Genomic DNA, 23,672 nt, shown 5'->3' with positions numbered 1-23,672 from the left:
TGTACAGACAGGTGATTATGTGCCTGGGCAGTCCGCTTGAAAAATTGGAAGCGCCGCCATATTGCCACCATGAAAAGCGCGCTGAAAAACAACAGACGCCCGCGCTGGAATCAGTTGCCGCCCACGAAGAGGTGTGGCTACCCAGAGAAGCCCTCCAGTGTGCTGACCTTGCAAGAGAGGATGAGAGGCCGATCTGTCCTGAGATGGCGGGAAGAAGCAGCGCTGCAAGAAAAAGTAAAAGTCTGCTATTAAAAGAAAAGCTACAGGGAGTGACAGGCCGGTTGCTGAAAAGAGAGCTGAAGGAAGAAGCAGAGGAGACGGCGTCTGAACGCAGAGACCCAGAGTCAGGCTCCGCTGCCTGGTGGGATCGGGAGCTTGCCCAGTTCTGCGACCGACTGGAGGCCAGGATCGTACGGCAGATCAGAGAGGGACGCACGTAGCTTCTGGAGATGGCTACAGCGGTTCGGGCCTACGAGAGGTGGACCGCGCGACAAGTGCCACACCGAGCGGCGACGACTCAGACCCCGATGATGCTACCGATGGGTGAGTCCTGTGTTGCCCCTGCCCGCTCAAGTGCCCCGACCCCCGCTGCCATGCCCGTGGTCCCTGGAGAGACGCCAGACACGGCGACGCTGAACCAGGCTGCAGCCACGCCAGGTGTGCCCCGCCAAGCCCAGGCCGCCGCAGTGATGCCCTGCCCAGCCTGCCAAGATCCTGCCGCAGCCGCGACGCCGATCCACACCGCAGGAGCGACTCCAAACAAGGCCGCAGTCAAGCCAGGCACAGCCCGCCAAGCCCAGGCCGCCGCAGCAATGCCCGGCCCGCCAAGAACCGGCCACAGTAGCGATGGCCGCTAAGACTCCAGCTGCGACCCTGATTGAGACCGCAACAGCGACGCTGATCCAGGCCGCCACCATGCCAGGCGCGGCCCGCCAAGACCAGGCCGCCGCCATGCAGAGCATGGCCCGCCAAGACAAGACCGCAAGGTCATCTACCCCGGCCTGTAAGGCCAGAGCAGACACCGCTCCCCAGCCCAAGGAATTGGACCTCCCGCCCACGCTGGGCAAGGACCCCGAATACTGGAGGCTGAAGGCCGACCTAGAGGCTCATTATCCAAAGGAGATGGTGGACCGGTATCTGCTCCCTCCACATGCCCACAGGATGACTCCCGCAACATCCACGCTAAAAAGCCCACCACCCTGGCCTGCTGACAAAAATCCATCCCCAGCGCTGCCGCAAGAGGAGTGCTCAGGAGAACTAAGGGGGAGGGGAGGCCCAGAGCCAGAGATGCTGCCGTACTCCCGCTGGGATGAAGAGAGCCCAACACCCTCTGCTGATGAAGAGCTGACAGTACTGGCCCCAAGCATGTACGTAGTCTGGGAGCCTGCAGTCACCAAGAAGTCCAAGTAAAGTGAAGAAATAAAGTAAAGTACAGCAAGTTAAAGTTTGAAGTTCTGCAACGTTCAAGTTCAAGCATGCGCCCACATAGACTAATGTTGAGAAATTGCTACTTTGCACCAGGCTTTGTGCACTTTATCTAAGGACCAAAGGCTATGAACTGGCTATAGCCACAAACTCTCGCAGTGTATATAGTTACCCCAGAGGTACAACCACCAGAGCCAGCCTGTTTAGGGGCCTGGCTCGCCTGTGACCAGGGAGCACGCCTGTTTATGGGGCCTGGCTCTCCACCACAAAGAGAGTACCTGGTCAGCACCAACTGAGGAGGCCGTCTCTACATTCTGCCAGAAGAGGATGAAGGCGCGGCTAACGGGAGAGGAAGATTGGAGGAAAGGTCTGGGGAAGCGGATGGCCCAGACCTGGTTACCAAAAGGACCGGTGACCTGCCTCCTGAGAGGGTTTTGGGTGGGTTAACGGACTTGTGGGTGGAGGGTGGTGATGTATGGTACCTGGTGGTTTTATAATGTTTTTACAATGTTTTACTGTTTTATGCATTTTAAAATGTTGTCTTGCAGCCCGAGGACGTGCTGGTGATAACTAAGGGGGAATGTGGCATCCCTGACCTGGTCAGGCACCACTGAGTACTGCAACCATGCTGGGGGCAGTACAATACAGGTAATCCAGAAGGCTGACCGAGGTGTGACTACACAGGCGCATAGTAATCAAGTCTCACACATGTACCTTTGGGAGAACTCCTGAGATCTTCCAGGAGGGGGCGTGGCCTCCATGTCCACTCAAGGGGTGTGGTGGAGAGCCTGGTTGCTAGGTGGCGTAGGCAGGCACAGTGGGGAAAGAGGAAGAGAAGGAGGAACAAACAGTCTGGAGCACAGTGTTGAGGAGAGAGGAGTCTGGAAGTGGAGCTCAAACAGAGCAGACGTGCAGAACCCACGAGTGAGCCAGTTAGTGAGTGGAGCTCAGGGACAGCAGATGCATGCAGCAGACCCTGGAGTCTGACACAAGCTGAAAGCGTATGCGCAGTAACTACTGACGGGGGAGATCGGTCACCTTGTAGTGCCACCCGAAATCCACCCAAGGCTAGAGAGGCAAAGGGGTGGCAGAGTAAGGGGACTGCCAGGGAGGTACCAGGCCCGCAGGGGTAACAGGTCCCAGTGCAGAGATAGATTCACCTTTCTTCTGCCAAACGTGCCGGTGTGGGTCCCTTAAAGCCCACACCATACCACCACAGAGTCCGCAGCCACGTAGCAAAGAGAGGGCCCATAGTTCACAGGAGGCAAGCAGCCGGAATGACCTGGTCCAGGCTTCAAGCTAACGGGCCAAAATGAGGGGTGCAACAACTTCCCTGGGTGACCCCCGTAGGGACTGCAAGTCAGGGTCATCACAAACAACAGAAGGGCTAGAGAAGGCGAGTCAGTAGCCACCCTCACAAGTCAGCCTGAAGGACGCCTGGTTCCAGCCTGGTTCATCCCAGCTACGCCCGGTTACTCACCCTGCCACCTAATGTGAGTAAAACCCCTGAAAGACATCCTGCTTGTGTTTGAGTCATTCTGCGCCTTGTGGTTCCACACACCTACACAGGGCCCTGGGGCTTGCCTCACTCTCGGGAGGCCACTACAACTGACTGCACCCACCATCAGCCCCAGGCACCCCTTAATCTGCAGTGGCGGTCACCCTGACCACAATACCGAGAGTGGCGTCACGACAATCCTAAAAGAAGGTTCCCTACCTGTGACCAGACTGTTTCATCCACGTGGAGTCCCTGAAGGTAATGCACCGACACAACACCTGTGGGGCTTTACACATATATATATATATATATATATATATATATATATATATATATATATATATATATATATATATATATATATATATATACACACACACAGTATATCAAAAAGTGAGTGCATCCCTCATATTATTGTAAATATTATATCTTCTCATGGATCAATACTGAAGATATGACACTTTCATACCATGTAAAGTAGTCAGTGTACAGCTTGTGTAACAGTGTAAATTTGGTGTGCCCTCTAAATAACTCAACACACTGCCATTGAAGTCTGAACAGCTGGCAGCAAAGTAAGCAGACCCCTAAGTGAAAATGACCAAATTGTGGCCAAATATATACTGTATATATGAAGAGTTCTAATTAAAAGTTCAGGTTTATTTAACACTGCATAAACTGCACTCCTGTTAACATCACAAAGCCTCTTCCGGCTTAGAGACAGAGTTTTCAAGACCATTTTGGAACAACTTCTTCACAGTAGAATCTTCAGCCTCCATTCACACTGACTGTGGTCAGTAGACACAAACCCTTTAACTGATGTTACATTTCTGAAGGTTTGGCAGCCTCCACACTCTGACTCAAGTCAGTCCCTGTAAGCCTGTCTCACTCAGATTTTTTCTGGAACTGTAGAAATTTTGTCACAAACTTCTGTCAGTCCACACACCTCTCCCAGAGGCTCCTTCTCACAGAATGACATGAGCCAAACAACTGTCTCCATTTCACAAAACAAGAGACACACCCATGGGTGGGGGAATGTAGATAGCTGGAGAGATGGGTGGGTTTGGCTTTCTGTAAACCTGGCCCTTTTGAATACCTAACAAAACTTGTGGCACTACAGGTACTACCATAGACATCCAGGTTTACATCCCAGAATAAAACCACCTTTGGGATACATACCAGCCATTTACAATGTGGCCAGTCGCCATTTCACAATATACATATATACATACAGCGGACGAAATAAATATTCAAGATGTCACGTACATATATTTCTAAAGGTGCTGTTGACATGAAAGTCACAGTAGATGTCAGTCTAATCCACACAGGCAAATAAATAAAACAATAAATGTTTAATAACTAACTTATGTTGAAGAAGTAACACAAGGAAAAAGTATTGGAGGTGAAAGCCATTGGAACTTATGACAACAGGTGAAATCTTTCAGTAGGTAAAAAGATATCCTGCCACTTAGTGAAAAACAATATCACCTGGTTAAATTGATGGCTTATAAAAAGGTTTCTCATTACTAAGGTGCCACACAAAAACATCTCATGATGGGTAATACCAGTGAGCTGTCTCAAGACCTTCACAACCTTATTGTTGCAAAATATACTAATAGCATTGGTTACATAATAATTTCTAAACTACTGAAGGTTCCAGTGAGCCATAATCCAAAAGTGTAAAGAACATAATTTCACCATCAACTGACAACAACTAGGTGCCCTGCCCAAGATTTCAAACAGAGGAGTGAAAATAATTATCAGAAAAGATGTTCAAAAGCCAAAAAGCATTTGTAGAGAGCTACAGAAAGAACTGGAATCAGCTGGTACAGTTGTTTCAAAGAAAGCAATAAATAATACACTCAACCTCCTTGGCCTGTATGCACACTCACCACACAAGACTTCATTGCTGAATAAAAAGCATGTTCAAGACCATTTAAACATTGCTCAATGATATTTAGACAAGCCTGTAAAATATTGGGAAAGTATAGTCAATTCAAATGAGACCAAAACTTAAATTCTTCAGATGACATATTGCACACATTGTTTGAATGCCAAGAGACACTGCATATCACTCCAAAACATCATACCGACAGTGAAGTTTAGAGGTGGGAGCATCATAGTGTGGGGCTGTTTTTCAGCATCAAACACTGGCAAACTTCTAATAATTGAAAGAAGGACAATTGTTAAAATGCACAGAGACATTCTTGATTAAAAAAATCTGCTGCCATCTACCAGAATGATAAGGATGAAACAAGGGTGGACATTTCAGCAACAAAGAAAACTCTCAATTGGTTACAGAAAAAGAAACTTAGGCTAGGTTCGCACACTGCGTCTTTATGACGCTGCGTTTTTGTGCGTTTTTGGCCGCTAAAAACGCACAAAAACGCACCTGCGTCGAAAAAACGCATCAAAAAACGCACGCGTTTTTACCACGATTTGGTGCGTTTTTGGCTGCGTTTTGCTGCGTTTTTGATCCCTGCATTTTGCTGCGTTTATCCAATGCATTGCATGGGGGGAAAACGCAGAAAAACGCAGGAAAGAACTGACATGTCCATTTTTTTTTTTTAACTCAAAAACGCAGGTAAAAAAAACAGATGTGTGCGGACAGCAAAAATGAAAACTCATAGACTTTGCTGGGGAAGCAAAGTCCTGCAGTTTTGAGGCCAAAAACGCACCCGAAAAACGCGCAAAAACGCCGCGAAAAACGCACTGTGCGCACATAGCCTAAAGCTGCTAGAATAGCTCAGCCAACCACCTGACCAGTAGAAAAGGTCACGATAACTCTGGGTTAGCAGGTAACTGGTGCCCCAAAAGCTGTCCTTTAAGCTAGGGGGCCCTATGCTATCCCAATTCTCAGGGATACCCCTAATGGTAGAAATGCCTGAGTCTCCTTCCTCGCCCTGCTCCTGACCAGTCCTCATCTGTTTCCCCCTCTCCCTCCTCTGAGGGATTGACAGAACAGAAGTGTTATGAAAGTCTCAGATATAGAGAGACATGGGAAAAAGTAAAACTCTGTCACACAGTGCGCACAAACAGGTAAAGACAATAAAGGATTCAAGAGGAAACACAAGAGAAGGAAGGAAGCTACAAAATAACAAGGATAAACTTCCACAACTGCAACATGCAAATAGAAAAATTTCCTCCAGAGCATGTGGGACACCACTCCACACAGACCAACATAGAAACTATAGCTGGCATAGGTAGCAGATTTCACCCGGCTTAAATAGAAGGGGAGCAGATGTGATTGGCCTCCCTGCCACATGTGACCAAAGGAACCTAACAAGCAGACTAGAAGAGATTAACTCTTGTTAGCCTGCCTATGATTCAGGACACAACAGGTCAATGCCTGAAGTTGCCTGTGTTGATCCCAGACACCAGAGAATCTATTGGGTAGAGCGTCAGAATCTGCAATATGAACAGAGCTTGACACCTACATGACAGTCAGAAAAGTTTGTGGAAAAACCCTGTGAGAGAGAAAATTTATGAAAGGAACGAAAGCTCAGATTTCGCAGAAGGAGCACACATGACCTTCTGAATTTGACAGCTGTTTGTGTGGGGAAAAATGTGCCAAAATCTTACCTGAGCAATGCATGCGGCTAGTTTCTTCATGAAGTCTAAAGCGGGCTTTACACACAGAAACATCACTAGCGATGTCGCTGGTGAAAGCACCCGCCCCCATCGGTTGTGCATCACGGGCAAATCGCTGCCCATTGCGCACAACATCGCTTACACCCGTCACACATACCTGCCTAGCAACGTCGCTGTGGCCGGTGAACCGCCTCTTTTCTAAGGGGGCGGTTTGTTCGGCGTCACAGTGGCGTCAGTAAGCAGCCGCCCAATAGAGGCGGAGGGGCGGAGATGAGCGGGTCAAACATCCCGCCCATCTCCTTCCTTCCTCATTGCGGGCGGCCGCAGGTACGGTGATGTTCCTCATTCCTGTGGTGTCACACATAGCGATGTGTGCTGCCGCAGGAACGACAAACAACCTGTGTCCTGCAACAGCAACGAAAATCGGGATAGGAATGACTGGTCAACGATCAACAATTAGGTAAGTAATTTTGATCGTTAACGGTCGTTCCTGCGTTTCACATGCAACGACATCGCTAACGAGGCCCCATGTGCGTCACGAATTCCGTGACCCCAACGACATCTCGTTAGCGATGTTGTTGCGTGTAAAGCCCGCTTTAAAGCTGTCATCAACAACAAAGACTTTTATACAAAGTATTAAATAAAACTCACTGTGTTCAATACTTTTTCCCTTTGTCATTTCTCATTTTTACACATCACTAACTGATGAACATCCATGGTTTGATCTCTTTGCCTGCGTGGATTGGATGAGTTGTTACAAACATCTGGTGAGAAAATCATGTTAATAGCACCCTTAGAGATATGTTTACTTAGTAAATTGGTGACGTGTTCAATACTCACTTCACCAGCTGTGTATATACAATATGTCTATATATTATATATGCATGCAAGTTTTGGGTGGATACATAGATAGATAGACAGAGGATGTCTAATTAAAACAACCTCTTTCAGAATAGAGTAGTAAATAAACCACTGCTTTAGCTAACCACAGTATTTCAAAATATAGTTCTAGGATTACATGAGGTACCTTCAGATTAATGTAACACATGGATAGCTTAAAGTGAACCTGTCAGGTGCAATATACACCCAGAACCATGAGTACTCACTTAGTCCAATAACGCTGACACCAACAACTGTGGTAAACCAAAGTTCTGGACACCGCTGCCGCTGAGAGGGAGCACGAAAAGGGCAGAAAGACCTTCATATCTCATATTTATCACACCTCTATCAAATTAAATACACAAAAATTTGTTTCATTTCATGATGAGATGCAATTTTATTAGTAAGTATACAAAATTCATTAAAGAGATATCAATCCGAAAAACACAGGGTACAGAGAGTGCTTGTAAAATCACAATAAAAACAGGGGGGGGTGTCCGAAGGGTCAGACTCAAGAGGTAATATCATGTGAAAATAATGCATAGAATGCAGATAAGCCAGCCTATGGATCAAATAACCAAATTGACAAAAAATATATATGGGGGGCCGCAATAGATGTTAAATACGCCTGGATCCCATGCCCGTTGGCATTGCCTGTTAGTCTGTGACCTTTGCCTTGGCACCTAGTCTTCTGGTTGGTCCCTTTAGTGTAAAACTAATCGGGTCCCACTCACCAGTATGGATAACTGGGTGAGCTTGCTCTCAGGGTTCAGGCTTGGGATTTTCTGGACCATGTAGTGGGAAAGTCCTATCCCCCTCGTTGCGCTAGTACCCTGATTTTGGAGTGGGTAGAGAACGGATCTTGAAGGCTCCGTCCTCGTCGGGTAAATTGTGAGGACACCTGAAGCTCCTTCCTGACCTAGGGTCCACGTACCCCATCGTGCCCTGGCCCCTGCCCGGTGATAGCACAAGGCCACCAGCTGTCCTCCTCGAAAGTCCGTGCCCCTTGTCACGATCCCCTGCGACCAGGGTCCAGCTCCTACCAGGCCCAGACCAACGTCTGCCACCTAGTAGTCTCAAGGAGCCCAGCTCCTGACCTTTCCTCTCGAGAGTCGCCACTCAACTGTCTGTCTCCTAACACTCCTGACCTCCTTTTAACCAACCCCCCAAGTGGGCGACCATATTCCACTCAGGTCGGCCACTGGTGTGTTTGGTGGGTGTGGTGCAGAGTGTTCCTAGGATTTTTATTAGCTTGTTCTTGGCAACACCAAAGGTCAGGGACCCATAACCAAGGAGGAGGTGGATACTGTACAGAAGGGCAAATTGCACAATACCCTGTGACGACCTGATAGGCCAGGGCGTCACACTAGTGTATACAGGGATGGTTAGGCAGAGATTAGCAATATGCACTTAGAACTACTCATGATTCTGGGTGCATAGGGGACCTGACAGGTTCACTTAATGTTGCTTACAGAACGGCTCGCAGTTCTGACATAAATTGGGACCACCCGCCTTTCTGACTTTCATATCTGCCAATGGAGTATATGTACATGGGTCTAACTTTATAGTCCCCGATAATCAATACTCAATATAAAATCTCTATGTAACAATAAAGGCAGAAATTGGACTATTAAGCTATGACTGCTCATTTCAGAAGAGAGCTCCTTTTTCCTTATCAGTACATATTACATATTGACTTCACAGTAAGAATAAAAATAAAACATGGTCAGATGCCAATTTTATCTCCAGTTTACAAATCAATTTTGATAACATTTTCACTGGCAAAAATACAACTCTTTTAATAAGGTCAGCCATCAACAACACATTGGAGGAAAATAAGTCAATCCTATCAAGATATTATACCGTTCAATGGTACTTGAGTAAACAAGTCAGATTAGAGAAAAATGTCTTACTTTCTTTTGTATTAAGAGCTTTTTAAGACAGCTACACCTTTATTGTTTCACCGAATGATAAAATCACCATTCCTCCGTTCCCTGCGTAATCTATTCATGTTTCGCTATCTTTTCCCATGCTTGTATTGTCTAATCATACAATCAAAATAGGTCTTTTTATAGTTTGCCAAGCAAAGAAAGAACTGTTTAAATATTATCTAATTTGCAAACCAGGAGTTAAAAAGCAGAATGAGTAATTGGAAATTCATATTCACACTCTATTGTCTGGACTCCTGAAATTAAAGCAGACAATACTGAAAGACGAAGCCCTTCTACGTTCTCAGACTGCTGAAACAGAACGTAAATTGTGCCAGCTGATTGTAAGGAAAATTAATGGTGTTTTTTTCCTCCAAAAAGTTTCAAGAACAGACCGGACCGGTCTGATAGATTAATTCTAACATTAGTGAAGGAATACATGGAACATTATAATAGCTTAGCTTTGAATCAGGACTGGACTGATTATTCGATCATTAGAGCCATGCCCGACAGTTCATGGTTTGAGGTTGCCCATAACAAATTCATATCTAAGCTTTGCTACAATAAAGGCAAAGATTCTATTTTCTGCCTAGTCCGTGCTAGGTACGCTGCCAAAGGCAGAATGGCTTTTGGTTCTTGGATCCTTCGAGGCACTAAAGGCTGCTTTACACACAACAATAACGCTAGCAATCTCATTAGCGATGTGACACGCCCAGATCGTTGTTACGATTTGTTGAGATTGCTTATAGGTCATTTTGTAGCGGTCACACGTACACATTTCACAAACGATGCTACATCGTTCAGCGATATATTGTTTGACCAAGGCGGTCGTGTGGATGTTGTTCGTCATTGGCAGGGTGTCAAACGAAGCAATATGTCTGCTGCATTCCAAACGACGAACAATATTTTGAAACTGAACGACGTGTCAACGATCAACGATTTTCACCCTATTTGCGATCGTTCGGACTCGCACGTAGGTGTCACACGCAACGACGTCGCTAACGATGACGGAAGTGTGTCACAAAAACCGTGACCCCGACGACATATTGTCAGATAAATCGTAGCGTGTAAAGCGGCCTTAAGTCCTGAGGTTTCATACCCCATGACCAACCAATAGCTATGATTCCTTAGTTATTTGTAATGCTCCCCTCAGCATAAAGGTGTTATCTTGTTTAGAAGTCCCCAAGGTAGGATGGTAGTGTAGGAACTAGAGATGAGCGAACCGGTCGCGGTTCGGCTCGAGGTCGGTTCGCCGAACGGAGCTCCCGTTTGAGTTCGGTTCATCGAACGTTCGACGAACCGAACTCAAACCAATAGGCTATAATGGGAGGCAATCACAAACACATAAAAATGCATTATAAATGTACACAAACAGTTAATAAACATTGCCATAACACTTACCGGTCCCTGCGATCCCTCCTGCACTCTGTCTCCTGCCGCTATTCCATCCGATGATCGCTGAATCCTCCCGGTGACCGGCACTGCCAGCAGAGATGCAGGACCTATCGTGACGTCAAAATAGCCATGTGACCAGTCACGTGGCTATTATCTCATTGGCTACAGACTGGTCACATGACTATGATGCGTCATGTAGGACCTGCGAGTGCATCTCTTCGGTACACGGTGCACATTTGTGTATCACCGTGTACCGGCGACATGCTGTAGCACACGGTCGACTCCCCGTTCCGTTAGGGACTGGCTGACACAGCCGGTCATTAACGGAGATCACCGTTGCCATAGCAACGCAGTTAGCGGTGACGTCACCGCTAACCGCGGCTCCGGGAGCACCGTTGCTATGGTAACGCGTCTGTCAGCGTTACCGCTGTTACCGCTAGCAGCACTGATCACTCATGGAGTGAAGGCTGCACGCTGCTTCTCGTGCAGCTTTCACGGAGTGAATGCTCCACGGGAAGCAGCGTCTTCCCCCATGCAGCAGTGATGTAGCAGAGCTGCATTTGTTGAACAAGAAAGACAGAAGAGCAGGATTGTGGAGGGCTGACAGGGGGTAATAAAGATGGAGTCTCTAATGTGTCTGTGTATTTATTTCTATTAAAGTATTTTTTCTCTGTGTGGTGTCTTTTTTTTAACCCTTTATTGGAGATTCTTAATGGCCGGGTCAAACGTGCCTGACATTAAGAATCTCTGGCTTAATACTGGCTAGTAAAACAAAGCCAGTATTAACTCATGATTACCCAACAAGCCACCCGGCTCCAGGGCTGTTGGAAGAGTTGGATACAGCGCCAGATGATGACGCTTCTATGAGAGCGCCATTTTCTGGGACGGCTGCGGACTGAAATTCGCAGCAGAGGCGCCCAGAAACCTCGGGCTAACCTGTACTGCGGATTCCAATCCCCAGCTGCCTAGTTGTACCTGGCTGGACACAAAAATGGGGCGAAGCCCACGTCATTTGTTTTTTAATTATTTCATGAAATAAGTGAAATAATTAAAAAACGGGCTTCCCTATATTTTTGGTTCCCAGCCGGGTACAAATAGGCAACTGGGGGTTGGAGGCAGCCCGTGGCTGCCTGCTGTACCTGGCTAGCATACAAAAATATGGCGAAGCCCACGTCATTTTTTTGGTGGGCAAAAAACTTCTGCATACAGTCCTGGATGGAGTATGCTGAGCCTTGTAGTTCTGCAGCTGCTGTCTGCTCTTCTCCATACAGACAGACAGCAGCTGCAGAACAGCAGCAAAGTGGAGAAAAAGTGGAGAAAAAGTGGAGACAAAAATGGAGAAAAAGTGGAGAAAAAAAGGAGGAAAAAAATGGAGAAAAAGTGGAGAAAAAATGGAGAAAAAGTGGAGAAAAAGTGGAGAAAAAGTGGAGAAAAAATGTAGAAAAAGTGGAGAAAAAATGGAGAAGTGGAGAAGAAGTGGAGAAAAAGTGGAGAAAAAGTGGAGAAAAAATGGAGAAAAAGTGGGGAAAAAGTGGAAAAAAAGTGGAGAAAAAGTGGAGAAAAAGTGGAGAAAAAATGGAGAAAAAGCTGAGAAAAAGTGGAGAAAAAGTGGAGAAAAAATGGAGAAAAAGTGAAGAAAAAGTGTAGAAAAAGTGGAGAAGTGTAGAAAAAGTGTAGAAAAAGTGTAGAAAAAGTGTAGAAAAAATGGAGAAAAAGTGGAAAAAAAGTGGAGAAAAAGTGGAGAAAAAATGGAGAAAAAGTGGAGAAAAGGTGGAGAAAAAGTGTAGAAAAAGTGGAGAAAAAGTGTAGAAAAAGTGTAGAAAAAATGGAGAAAAAGTGGAGAAAAAGTGGAGAAAAAATGGACAAAAAGTGGAGAAAAAGTGGAGAGGTGGAGAAGAAGTAGAGAAAAAGTGGAGAAAAAGTGGAGAAAAAATGGAGAAAAAGTGGAGAAAAAGTGGAGAAAAAGCGGAGAAAAAATGGAGAAAAAGTGGAGAAAAAGTGGAGAAAAAATGGAGAAAAAGTGGAGAAAAAGTGGAGAAAAAGTGGAGAAAAAATGGAGAAAAAGTGGAGAAAAAGTGGAGAAAAAGTGGAGAAAAAAATGTAGAAAAAGTGGAGAAAAAGTGGAGAAGTGGAGAAAAAGTGGAGAAAAAGTGGAGAAAAAATGGAGAAAAAGTGGAGAAAAAGTGGAGAAAAAATGGAGAAAAAGTGAAGAAAAAGTGGAGAAAAAGTGGAGAAGAAGTGGAGAAAAAGTGGAGAAAAAGTGGAAAAAAAAGTGGAGAAAAAGTGGAGAAAAAGTGGAGAAAAAGTGGAGAAAAAATGGAGAAAAGGTGGAGAAAAGGTGGAGAAAAAGTGGAGAAAAAGTGTAGAAAAAGTGTAGAAAAAGTGTAGAAAAAATGGAGAAAAAGTGGAGAAAAAGTGGAGAAAAAATGGAGAAAAAGTGGAAAAAAAAGTGGAGAAAAAGTGGAGAAAAAGTGGAGAAAAAGTGGAGAAAAAATGGAGAAAAAGTGGAGAAAAGGTGGAGAAAAAGTGGAGAAAAAATGGAGAAAAAGTGGAGAAAAAGTGGAGAAAAAATGGAGAAAAAGTGGAGAAAAGGTGGAGAAAAAGTGGAGAAAAAATGGAGAAAAAGTGGAGAAAAAGTGGAGAAAAAGTGGAGAAAAAAATGTAGAAAAAGTGGAGAAAAAGTGGAGAAGTGGAGAAAAAGTGGAGAAAAAGTGGAGAAAAAATGGAGAAAAAGTGGAGAAAAAGTGGAGAAAAAATGGAGAAAAAGTGAAGAAAAAGTGGAGAAAAAGTGGAGAAGAAGTGGAGAAAAAGTGGAGAAAAAGTGGAAAAAAAAGTGGAGAAAAAGTGGAGAAAAAGTGGAGAAAAAGTGGAGAAAAAATGGAGAAAAGGTGGAGAAAAGGTGGAGAAAAAGTGGAGAAAAAGTGTAGAAAAAGTGTAGAAAAAGTGTAGAAAAAATGGAGAAAAAGTGGAGAAAAAGTGGAGAAAAAATGGAGAAAAAGTGGAAAAAAAAGTGGAGAAAAAGTGGAGAAAAAGTGGAGAAAAAGTGGAGAAAAAATGGAGAAAAAGTGGAGAAAAGGTGGAGAAAAAGTGGAGAAAAAATGGAGAAAAAGTGGAGAAAAAGTGGAGAAAAAGTGGAGAAGAAGTGGAGAAAAAGTGGAGAAAAAGTGGAAAAAAAGGAGAAAAAGTGGAGAAAAAGTGGAGAAAAAGTGGAGAAAAAATGGAGAAAAAGTTGAGAAAAAGTGGAGAAAAAGTGGAGAAAAAATGGAGAAAAAGTGGAGAAAAAGTGAAGAAAAAGTGGAGAAAAAGTGGAGAAGAAGTGGAGAAAAAGTGGAGAAAAAGTGGAGAAAAAGTGGAGAAAAAATGGAGAAAAAGTGGAGAAAAAGTGGAGAAAAAATGGAGAAAAAGTGGAGAAAAAGTGAAGAAAAAGTGGAGAAAAAGTGGAGAAAAAGTGGAGAAAAAATGGAGAAAAAGTGGAGAAAAAATGGAGAAAAAGTGGAGAAGTGGAGAAGAAGTGGAGAAGAAATGGAGAAGTGTTTGTTCATGCCAGATGGGAGATAAATAATTTTTTACTGGCGCTGTCATTTACTGTAACGTGATCATCGGTGTACGGTGTATACCTGTGATCACGTGAGCGGGGGCCGGAAAAACCGTCCTGAATCATGATCTCCAGGATCTCAGCTAGCCCTGAAACCCCGAAGATCTTCTGACGCTGGGGGGCGTTATTCACTTATTTCTGCCTGCTGTTTATAAACGGCAGATCAGAATAAGGCTACATTAACACGACCGATCCATTTTTGCGGTCTGCAAAAAGCAGTCCATTTTTTTTCACGGGTGCATCCGTGTGGCATCCGTTTCCGTTCCGTAGACGGTCCGTATGTCATCTGTTTGTCATCCGTGTGCCTTCCGGTTTTTTTGTGTACTTTCATGTGGCACTAAGGGGTGCTTAGCTTTGTATTTAGCCAAAAAAATGAAAAAAAATGACGTAGGGTTCCCCCTAGTTTTGTAGCCAGCTAGGGTAAAGCAGACGGCTGCAGCCTGCAGACCACAGCTGGCAACCTCACCTTGGCTGGTAATCCAAAACTGAGGGCACCCCACGCTGTTATTTTAAATTAAATAAATAATTAAAAAAAAAAAACACGTAGGGGTCCCCCCAAAATTAGATCACCAGCCAAGGTAAAGCGGACAGCTGGGGTCTGATATTCTCAGACTAGGGAGGTCCATGGTTATTGGACTCTCCCCAGCCTAAAAATATCAGGCCGCAGCCGCCCCAGAAGTGGCGCATCCATTAGATGCGCCAATCCTGGTGCTTCGCCTCAGCTCATCCCGCTCCCTGGTGCGGTGGCAAATGGGGTAATATATGGGGTTAATACCAGATATACTCCACTGCGGTGGAGTATTTCCTCAGTACAAGAGGTACACAGTTCTCTGCACATAATCAGTTCATCATAGCCACCTTGGACTTTATCCTTAAACATAATGTTTTCAGATTCGATGGGAAATTTTTCCACCAGCTCAGGGGTACAGCGATGGGGAGCCCATGTGCTCCCACTTACGCTAACCTTTACCTGGGCTGGTGGGAGGATACCATCGTGTTTGGAGAGGAAACGTCCTGGTGGAGCCCCCATATAACATTCTGGGGGCGTTATATTGATGACGTGCTGGTATTGTGGTCGGGTGGAGAACTACAGTTTAGGAGATTCGTGGAAGATCTAAATAAGAACAACTTGGGCTTGAGGTTCACATCAGATTTTCAAAAGGATAAGATTGATTTTTTTGGACATATCAATCTTTAGGGATGCCCAGGGCAAGATCCAAACTAGGACCTTTTGCAAACCCACGTCAACTAATAGCTTTCTCCATTGGCAGAGCCACCACCCCCTGAGTCTTAGGAGAGGAATACCGAGAGGGCAATACCTTCGGATGAGAAGGAACTGTTCCTCCAATACTGATTTTTACCATCAAGCGAGCGATCTCAAGAGGAGGTTCCTTCACAGGGGTTACCCTGAACAGGTATTAAGTGCAGCATATAGGAACGCGGTTATGACACCGAGAAGTACCACCTTGCAGACAAGGATCAGGGATACCACACAAGTGATGAGAATTATCGGGGATTTTGATGACCGGTCGGAGGATGTTCGTAGGATTCTTGGAAAATATTGGGATATCCTGAAGGCAGATCCGGTTCTTGCAGACTCTATATCTCCCTCCCCCTCTATCACATTCAGACGAGGTAGAACCATCAGAGACAGGTTGGTCCATAGCAATTATGGCTCTCCATCTGGATCAACCTGGCTGGACACCAGGAAAGTGGGCACGTTTAGGTGCGGGAGATGCACTTTTTGTAGATTTGTCCAACGGGGAGATCGGTTCCTCAGTGAAGTAACAGGGAGAACATACTTCAATAGACAATTTGCGAACTGCACCACGGTGGGTGTGATCTACCGGTTCAGGTGTGACTGTGGGAAGGAATATGTAGGGAAAACAAAGCGCGAATTCAAGAAACGGATAGGAGACCATATTGGAGATATAAGGAATGCCAGGGATACTCCAATATCAAGGCATGTTAGGATGGAGCATGGAGGTGGACTGGACGGTTTTACCTTTAATGCCATCGAGGTGGTCCCACCGCCGAATAGGGGCGGGAATTGGGACAGACTCATCCTGCAGAAGGAGGCCCGATGGATTCACAGGCTGTGTACTGTGAGTCCATCTGGACTTAATGAACAGCTACATTTTGGATGTTTTTATAGCACCTCCCTTTTTGCATGCCCATCAGTCCCAGAGCTTTTGGTGGGTTTTCTCCTTGCTGCCTTTGCCCGCAAATCTGCCCTATTCTGTTTAGCCCCCGCTTCCTGCCATGCCTATTATTCCGCAAAGGATTTGGCGTCTTATTATTCACCTAATATTAGGTTTATATTTTTGATATCTATCTTTCTATCATAGTTACCTTTAATGGGATAGGGACTCTAATTTACACAAGAGAAAAAATCCTTTTCTATTGTCTCACCTTAATTCCTGTATCCCCTCCACAATGGCTGACCTGAGTTATCTCTATTTTATACAGAACATCCTGTCCCCAGCACCACTTTTTCATCTAGAGACTCTAATAACGATACTCCTTCTCTCCTCTCTCTGTTGGCCTGAGAGGGGAGGGGGCGTGACTGGTGGTGCAGATTTCTCAATTGTCCCTCTGGGCTTCCACTATTAGCGTTCCAGTGTGGGACGCATGTGGTGCGCATGCGCGGGTGCGCGTCACCGGGTTCTCCGCTCACGTGACCGCAGCCTTTCTGTTCAATCTGGTGCTTGGCAGTGGGCGGTAGCTACGGCGCGTGCTGACGTCATCGGGGATTCCCGATCACATGACCGCGGCACGTTGAGATGCGGAAGTACTGCGTTCAGAACAAGTGCGATCCGCCTGAGCATGTGCTTCCAGTGAACGAGCTAGAAGGGGTTAACCATTGGCCTTATCACAGGTGAGAAGGTGTTTAGGTTGTTTTATAAATAGGTGAGCAATATGCGGGCTTCCTCTCTCCCCTACTGAATTTGCACCATAGCACTCTGATTGCTTCTAAACCGGAGGATGGCAAACTGAGGAGTTTATCTGCTGCTGATATGGGGATATTGGACCCGCTCTTTATCCAGAGAGTCCAGTGAAGATTGTCCTTATCTATCGCACACTGAGGCTTAAGCTAAGTAGCTAATGCTGTATATTTGAATAATTGTTGCTTTTTGCCCCCTGTCCCAGCATTATATATGCAATTGAATACCCTATTTGATTATTTAACCTGATGGGTGTGAGTCATCAGGCTCTATCTTATACTTATTGGGACTGTATATGTTCTGGGGACAATTAGCTCTCAGTGTGATTTAGGACTACCAACATCTGATTGTCTATTGTGTTAATTTTGAACTGACTAAATTTTCCACCCCTGAAGAACCTCATATAGATGAGGGGAAACGCGTCGGGCGGTTTGTGTTTTGAACCATTAGTTCATCTTTGAATGGTTTTTTCCTGGGTCATTGCACCCTATCATTGTCTCTAATTTAATTATATTGGTGACAGTGTATATATTTTTATGCATATTTGAGATATTATTGTTGGTTCAAATATTGGAAATCATTCCTCATAGTACTATCACCTCATTTGTTAGGGTCATTTAGGGCCCGGAGGGATAGTCTTCGTTGAGCGGGGGCGCCAACTGCGCAGGCCTCTAGGGTGCCGACCTCCGCGGCAAGGAAGGGGCGAGTTTTAGGGTCAATCGAGGGTCAGGCCCCTCCCCTGTACTTTTTTGATATTGATATTTGTATTATAAATTTGATGTTGGGATTTTCCCTTTTAAAACGTTGATAATAAAAAATTGGTAATTTTAGGAGTTTGTTTATAATTTTCTCACGTTTGTACTTCTAAACTATCTTTCTTGAAAGAAAATTAATACCAGATGTGTAATGTCACCTGGCATCAAGCCCTGGGGTTGGTGAGGTCAGGCGTCTATCAGATACCCGACATCACCAACCCAGTCAGTAATAAAAAAAAATAGACGACAAACACATTTTTATTTGAAAAAACACTCCCCAAAACATTCCCTCTTTAACCAATTTATTAGAAAGAAAAACAAATCCAGGTCTGGTGTAATCCAAGGGGTTGCCATGACGATCCACACTGTCCCAGTCAATGAAGAGCAGAATGTTCCCCATTGGCTGGGAGAGCAGTGCAGTGACCTGAGCTAACATCAATAGGTCAGCCCAAGTCACTGCAGGGGATGACAAGTGCTGCTGTCAGCGAGGTACATTACCTGCGCTGATCTCCAGCACACTGACAGCACCTGTCACTGAGTTCAATGACCGCCGCCTTCACAGCCAAGTATCGCGAGAGGCCCGTGATGTCACCGCTAGTCAGTCTCGGGTCGGAAGCGAGAGAAGATGATGTGACAAGCGGTGGCCATGGAGGACAGTGACAGCGCTGAGGTCGGGATGGCGGGACTTCATCACCGCAGGTAAGCCGAGCGGGGCCATGTGAGCAGTGTGTGTGTGTGTGTGTGTGTGTGTGTATGTATGTGTACATGCCGCGGGCAGGAGGGGGCGGAGCGAGCTGAGCGGGGAAGTGTGGGCTTCCTGCACGTAACTAGGATAAACATCGGGTTACTAACCAAAGCGCTTTGGTTGGATACCCGATGTTTATCTTGGTTACCAGCTTCTGGCAGGCTGCCAGCGATGGCTCCTGCACACTGTAGCTGTAAAAAGCCCTGCTTTTTGCTGCTAGAACCGTTCTCGAACGTATCTAGAACTATCGAATTTTAGCAAAAAAAGCTCGAGTTCTAGTTCGATCTAGAACACCCCCCAAAATCACTCGAGCCGCGAACTGGAGAACCTCGAACCGCGAACCGCGCTCAACTCTAGTAGGAACCCCCATGGAATTTCCCAGATACTTTTTCATACAAACAAAAAACTGTTTTTTGCCAGGGAAATTACTGTAAAAAATGACCCACAATCAAGCAGTTTGGCAGTCTGGTCACCTGGGGTCACACTGGGTGCTACCCTGCTGCCCTCAGTGAAAGTGTTGCCGGATTTTCGGACTGTGGAACACGGCCGTGAGCCGCAGTCCTACAGTTCCGCAGTCAGGTCACCTGAGGTCAAGGACATGTTCACTATCACCCAGAAGTGATAAAGTCCATCACTATATGATGCCAAAGAGCAGCTGGCATGGTTAGAGGCAGTAGACATCCAGCAGGGAGCTTCTTAAGGATCTAGGAGACACCTCATTACTAATCCTGTAAGTGAAAAGAAATAAAACATAAACACACAAAAAATCCTTTATGTAAGATAAAATACACACACCCTCTTTCACCCCTTTATTTACCCCAAAACATCCTTGCAGATCCGACATAATCTATACGAAGTCCCACAACGATCCAGATACTAAAGAGAGGGAAAACATGTCAATTCTCTACAGGCTCCGGGAATCACTGACAGCTGAGGGGGACCTGGCTGTGAGCAGGTGACATCACTTATTTTAACATAGGTCACACCCGGGTTCCCACAGTGTGACCTTAGGTGACATGACTGCCAGACTGTCAAACTGTGGGACAGAGCCGTGACCCACAATCCAGCAGTTTGGCTGTCTGGCCATCTGAGGTCACATTGGGGGCTACCCTGCTGCCCTCCGTGAAAGTGCTGCCGGATTTTCGGACTGCGGCACACGGCCGTGACCCACAGTTCTACAATCCCGCAGTCAGGTCAACTGTGGTCACAGACATGTTCACTACCACCCAGAAGTGATAAAGTCCATCACTATATGATGCCAAAGAGCAGCTGGCATGGTTAGAGGCAGTAGACATCCAGCAGGGAGCTTCTTAAGGGTCTTGTTAAGGACACATCAGGGACAGGCTGAAATAAACGCAACAACATCTTGCCACAGCGTTAGCCACCAGTAATGCCAAGAGATCATCTGAAGGAACTTCTTTTGGCCAGCTTGGAGGAATGACCCAACCAAAGAAAAAGTCTGCCTCCACAGTGAACATCTTACCTTGAGTAACTCAAGGCAATGTGAAATAGAGCCCCAGTGAGCATTTTGGAGGCTCAATAATGTGCTGAGGCTCCTCTTCTTGATTAACAAGCAGAAAGGACCTGGCCAGTGCATCTGCCTTCACATTCTTCTCGACTGGATGGAAATGCAGGACGAAATCAAGGCAGGTGAAAAATAACAACATCCGGCTTGTCACGGATTCAGCCTCTGAGCTGTCTGAAGATAGGAGAAGTATTTGTGGTCAATGAAGATGATGACTGGATGCACAGCTCCCTCCAGAAGCTATTGCTACTCCTCCAACACCATCTTGATCACCAACAGTTCTCGGTCGCCTTTGAAGTAGTTGCGCTACGAAGGAGAAGGCCCTGGAAAAGAAATCGCAGGTTACCGTGTTCGCAGCAGCCAACTTCTGTGTAAAGGCCCCATTACACACAACGATGTATTAACGATATATCGCCGGGGTCACGGATTCCGTGACGCACATCCGGCATCGTTAGTGACGACGTTGCATGTGGCAGCAAGGAGCAACTGTTAACGATGGAAAATACTCACCTTATCGTCCATCGTTGACATGTTGTTCCTTTTCAAAAAATCATTGATTGTTGAGCTCGCAGGTTGTTCATCGTTCTCGAGGCAGCACACATCGCTACGTGTGACACCTCGGGAACGACGAAGTACAGCTTACCTGCGGCCACCGGCAATGCGGAAGGAAGGAGGTGGGCGGGATGTTACGTCCCTCTCATCTCCGCCCCCTCCGCTTCTATTGGGAGGCCACTTAGTGACGCCGCTGTGACATCAAACAAACCTCCCCCTTAAAAAGGCAGTTCGCCGGCAACAGCGATGTTGCTAGGCAGGTAAGTCCCGTGTGACAGCTCTGAACGATATTGTGCGCCACGGGCAGCGATTTGCCCATGACGCACAAACGACGGGGGCGGGTGCTTTCACCAGCGATATCGCTGCGTGTAACACCCCCTTAAGAACCGCACTGGCACCAGAGGACAAAGAATCCACTTCCAGAAAAAACTGTGTACTAGTTTCCAGTCTATGCAACACTGGAGCCGAAGACAAATTCGGCTTGAAAGTAATGAATACACATTCTAATTTTTGAGTACAATCTTCAGGATTCACTCCCTTGCAGGTCATTGCTGGGATGGGGAGAATATAAGACAAGAACTGTGATGAACTGATAATAATACTTGGGGAAACCAAGGAACAGCTGAATTGCTTTTAATCCATCAGGCCAAGGTCACCTCAGCACTGCCGATACCTTGTCTGGGTCCATCCACAAGACGGTGACCAAGATTATGTAGCCTAGGAGAGGCAAGGAAGGCAGTTCTTGAACTTGCCATAAAGGCGATTCTCCATAAGTCTATGCAGCACCTGGTGAACATTATTTCTGTGTGTAGGTTTATCTGGGGAGAACACCAGGATGTTGTTCAAGTACACCACGACACAAAAGTAGAGCACTTTGGGAATATGTCATTGACGAATTCCTGGAAGACTGCCGGAACACTGCTGAGTCTGAAAGGCATTACCCGATACTCATAATGGCCATCTCCAGTATTGAAGGCCATCTTCCATTTGTTTCCAGACCATATTTGGATGAGGTTGTGTGCACCATGGAGATCGAGTTTGGAAAAAATTCTGGAACCTCGGAGCTTGTCTAACAATTCTGATATGAGCATCAGCGGATATTTGTTTTTGACTGTAATTTGATCGAGGTCTCTGTAGTCAAGGGATAGCAGCAGAGACCCACCCTTTTTGTTTCCAAAGAAGAATCCAGCTCTGTAACGCTTTTTGATGAAACCTCTTGCCAGAATCTCCTTAATGTACTTGGACATAGTTTGGGTCTCAGCCTGATACAGAGGGTAAATACAACCATGGGGAGGAGTAGACCCAAGGAGAAGGTCAATAAGGCAGTCATGCTGTCTATGTGGCAGCAGAGTCTCAGCCTCTTTCTTGAAGTATGTCTGGGATTAGGGACAGCTAGGGCCTCCCAGCCTGAGGGTCAACCTAGGAGCCCCAGTCCACTGTTATCCCCTCACACCCCATGACATTTGTCCTGCTGCTCACATTTCTGGACAACCTGTTGCTGCAGACAGGTGATTTGAGTGGGATACATGGCCTGGGAAAGCTGAATGTTCGCAGGGCGAGCAAGGGGTAAGTGGATCCACTGGACAGTGGATGCAAAGGCACTGATCACGGACCTGGAGGAGCATATCTGAACGCTACAGATTTTTCACTAAAGTCCCTGCAGGTGGAGATAGCAAACATGCTGGTACGTAGCTGACAGGAGCAGCCCCAGGGGATCATGGTGCCCAGACACCACTATATGCACAAATAGTCTATGATAGTAGGAGCGGCAGCAGCAGCTGGAATCGTAGTTTCAGCTAAGACAGATAGTTGTGTCAGTAGTGACTAAGATGGGTAGTTGCAGCAGCAGTGGCCGTGATGGGTAGTTTGCAGAAGCAATGGCTGAGGTGGAGGACTGTGGGAATCTCCAGCTTTTACCGCAAATAACCTGAGTGATGTCATAACTCACACAGATCAGTCTGTGTCTGCAGCCCACATTGGGTGGTCACGTTCTGTGGCCACACTGGCACTTCAGATGTAGCAGACCTGGAATCATCAAAGGACCTTGTGGGAATTACATTGGACCTGAGAGTTTTTGAGGTTAATAAATTGGAGAAAGAGAAGGGGGTTTGTATTTTATTATACATAAAGGATTTTTTTGGTGTTTGTGTTTGTTTCTTTTCACTTACAGGCTAGTAATAGGATGACTCATAGACCCTCCCTATTACTAATCTAGGGCTTAGTGGCAGCTGTGATCTGTCTTTAACCCCTTATTACCCCTATTGCCACTGCACCAGGGCAATCAGGATGAGCCAGTTGTGTATATTTTTTTTCACTTACAGATTAGTAATGGTGAGGGTCTCCTAAATACCTCCCATAATTAATCCAGGGCTTAATGACAGCTATGACCTGTTATTAAGCCCTTATTATCCCAATTGCCAACATACCAGGCAGTCGAGATGAGTCAGGTAAAGTTCTTGGATTGTCACATCTGATTGATGCGACAATCCAGGGAGATTGCAGGCTGCTATTTTTAGGTCGGGGGCCCAATAAGCATGGGTCTTGCCAGCCTGATAATACCAGCTGCCAACTGTCTGGCTTTATCATGGCTGGGTATCAAAATTGGAAAGAAACACATGCCAGTTTTTTAATTATTTATTTAAATAAGTAACAAAAAAAGTGGCATGCTATTCCTCTTATTTTGATACAGAGCTAAGATAAGCGCATGACTAGGGACTGCATCGTGTAGCTATATGCATTTTCTGTGCTGGCTATCATAATATGGGGGGACCCTACACCAATTTTTTTTTTTAATTTATTTAGTTGTACACCACGATATTGACCAGCAGACAGAGTCTGTGAT

Source organism: Anomaloglossus baeobatrachus, chromosome 1, assembly GCF_048569485.1.
Source record: "Anomaloglossus baeobatrachus isolate aAnoBae1 chromosome 1, aAnoBae1.hap1, whole genome shotgun sequence".
Classification (NCBI taxonomy): Eukaryota; Metazoa; Chordata; class Amphibia; order Anura; family Aromobatidae; genus Anomaloglossus; species Anomaloglossus baeobatrachus.
Note: the sequence above shows the minus strand (reverse complement) of the source record.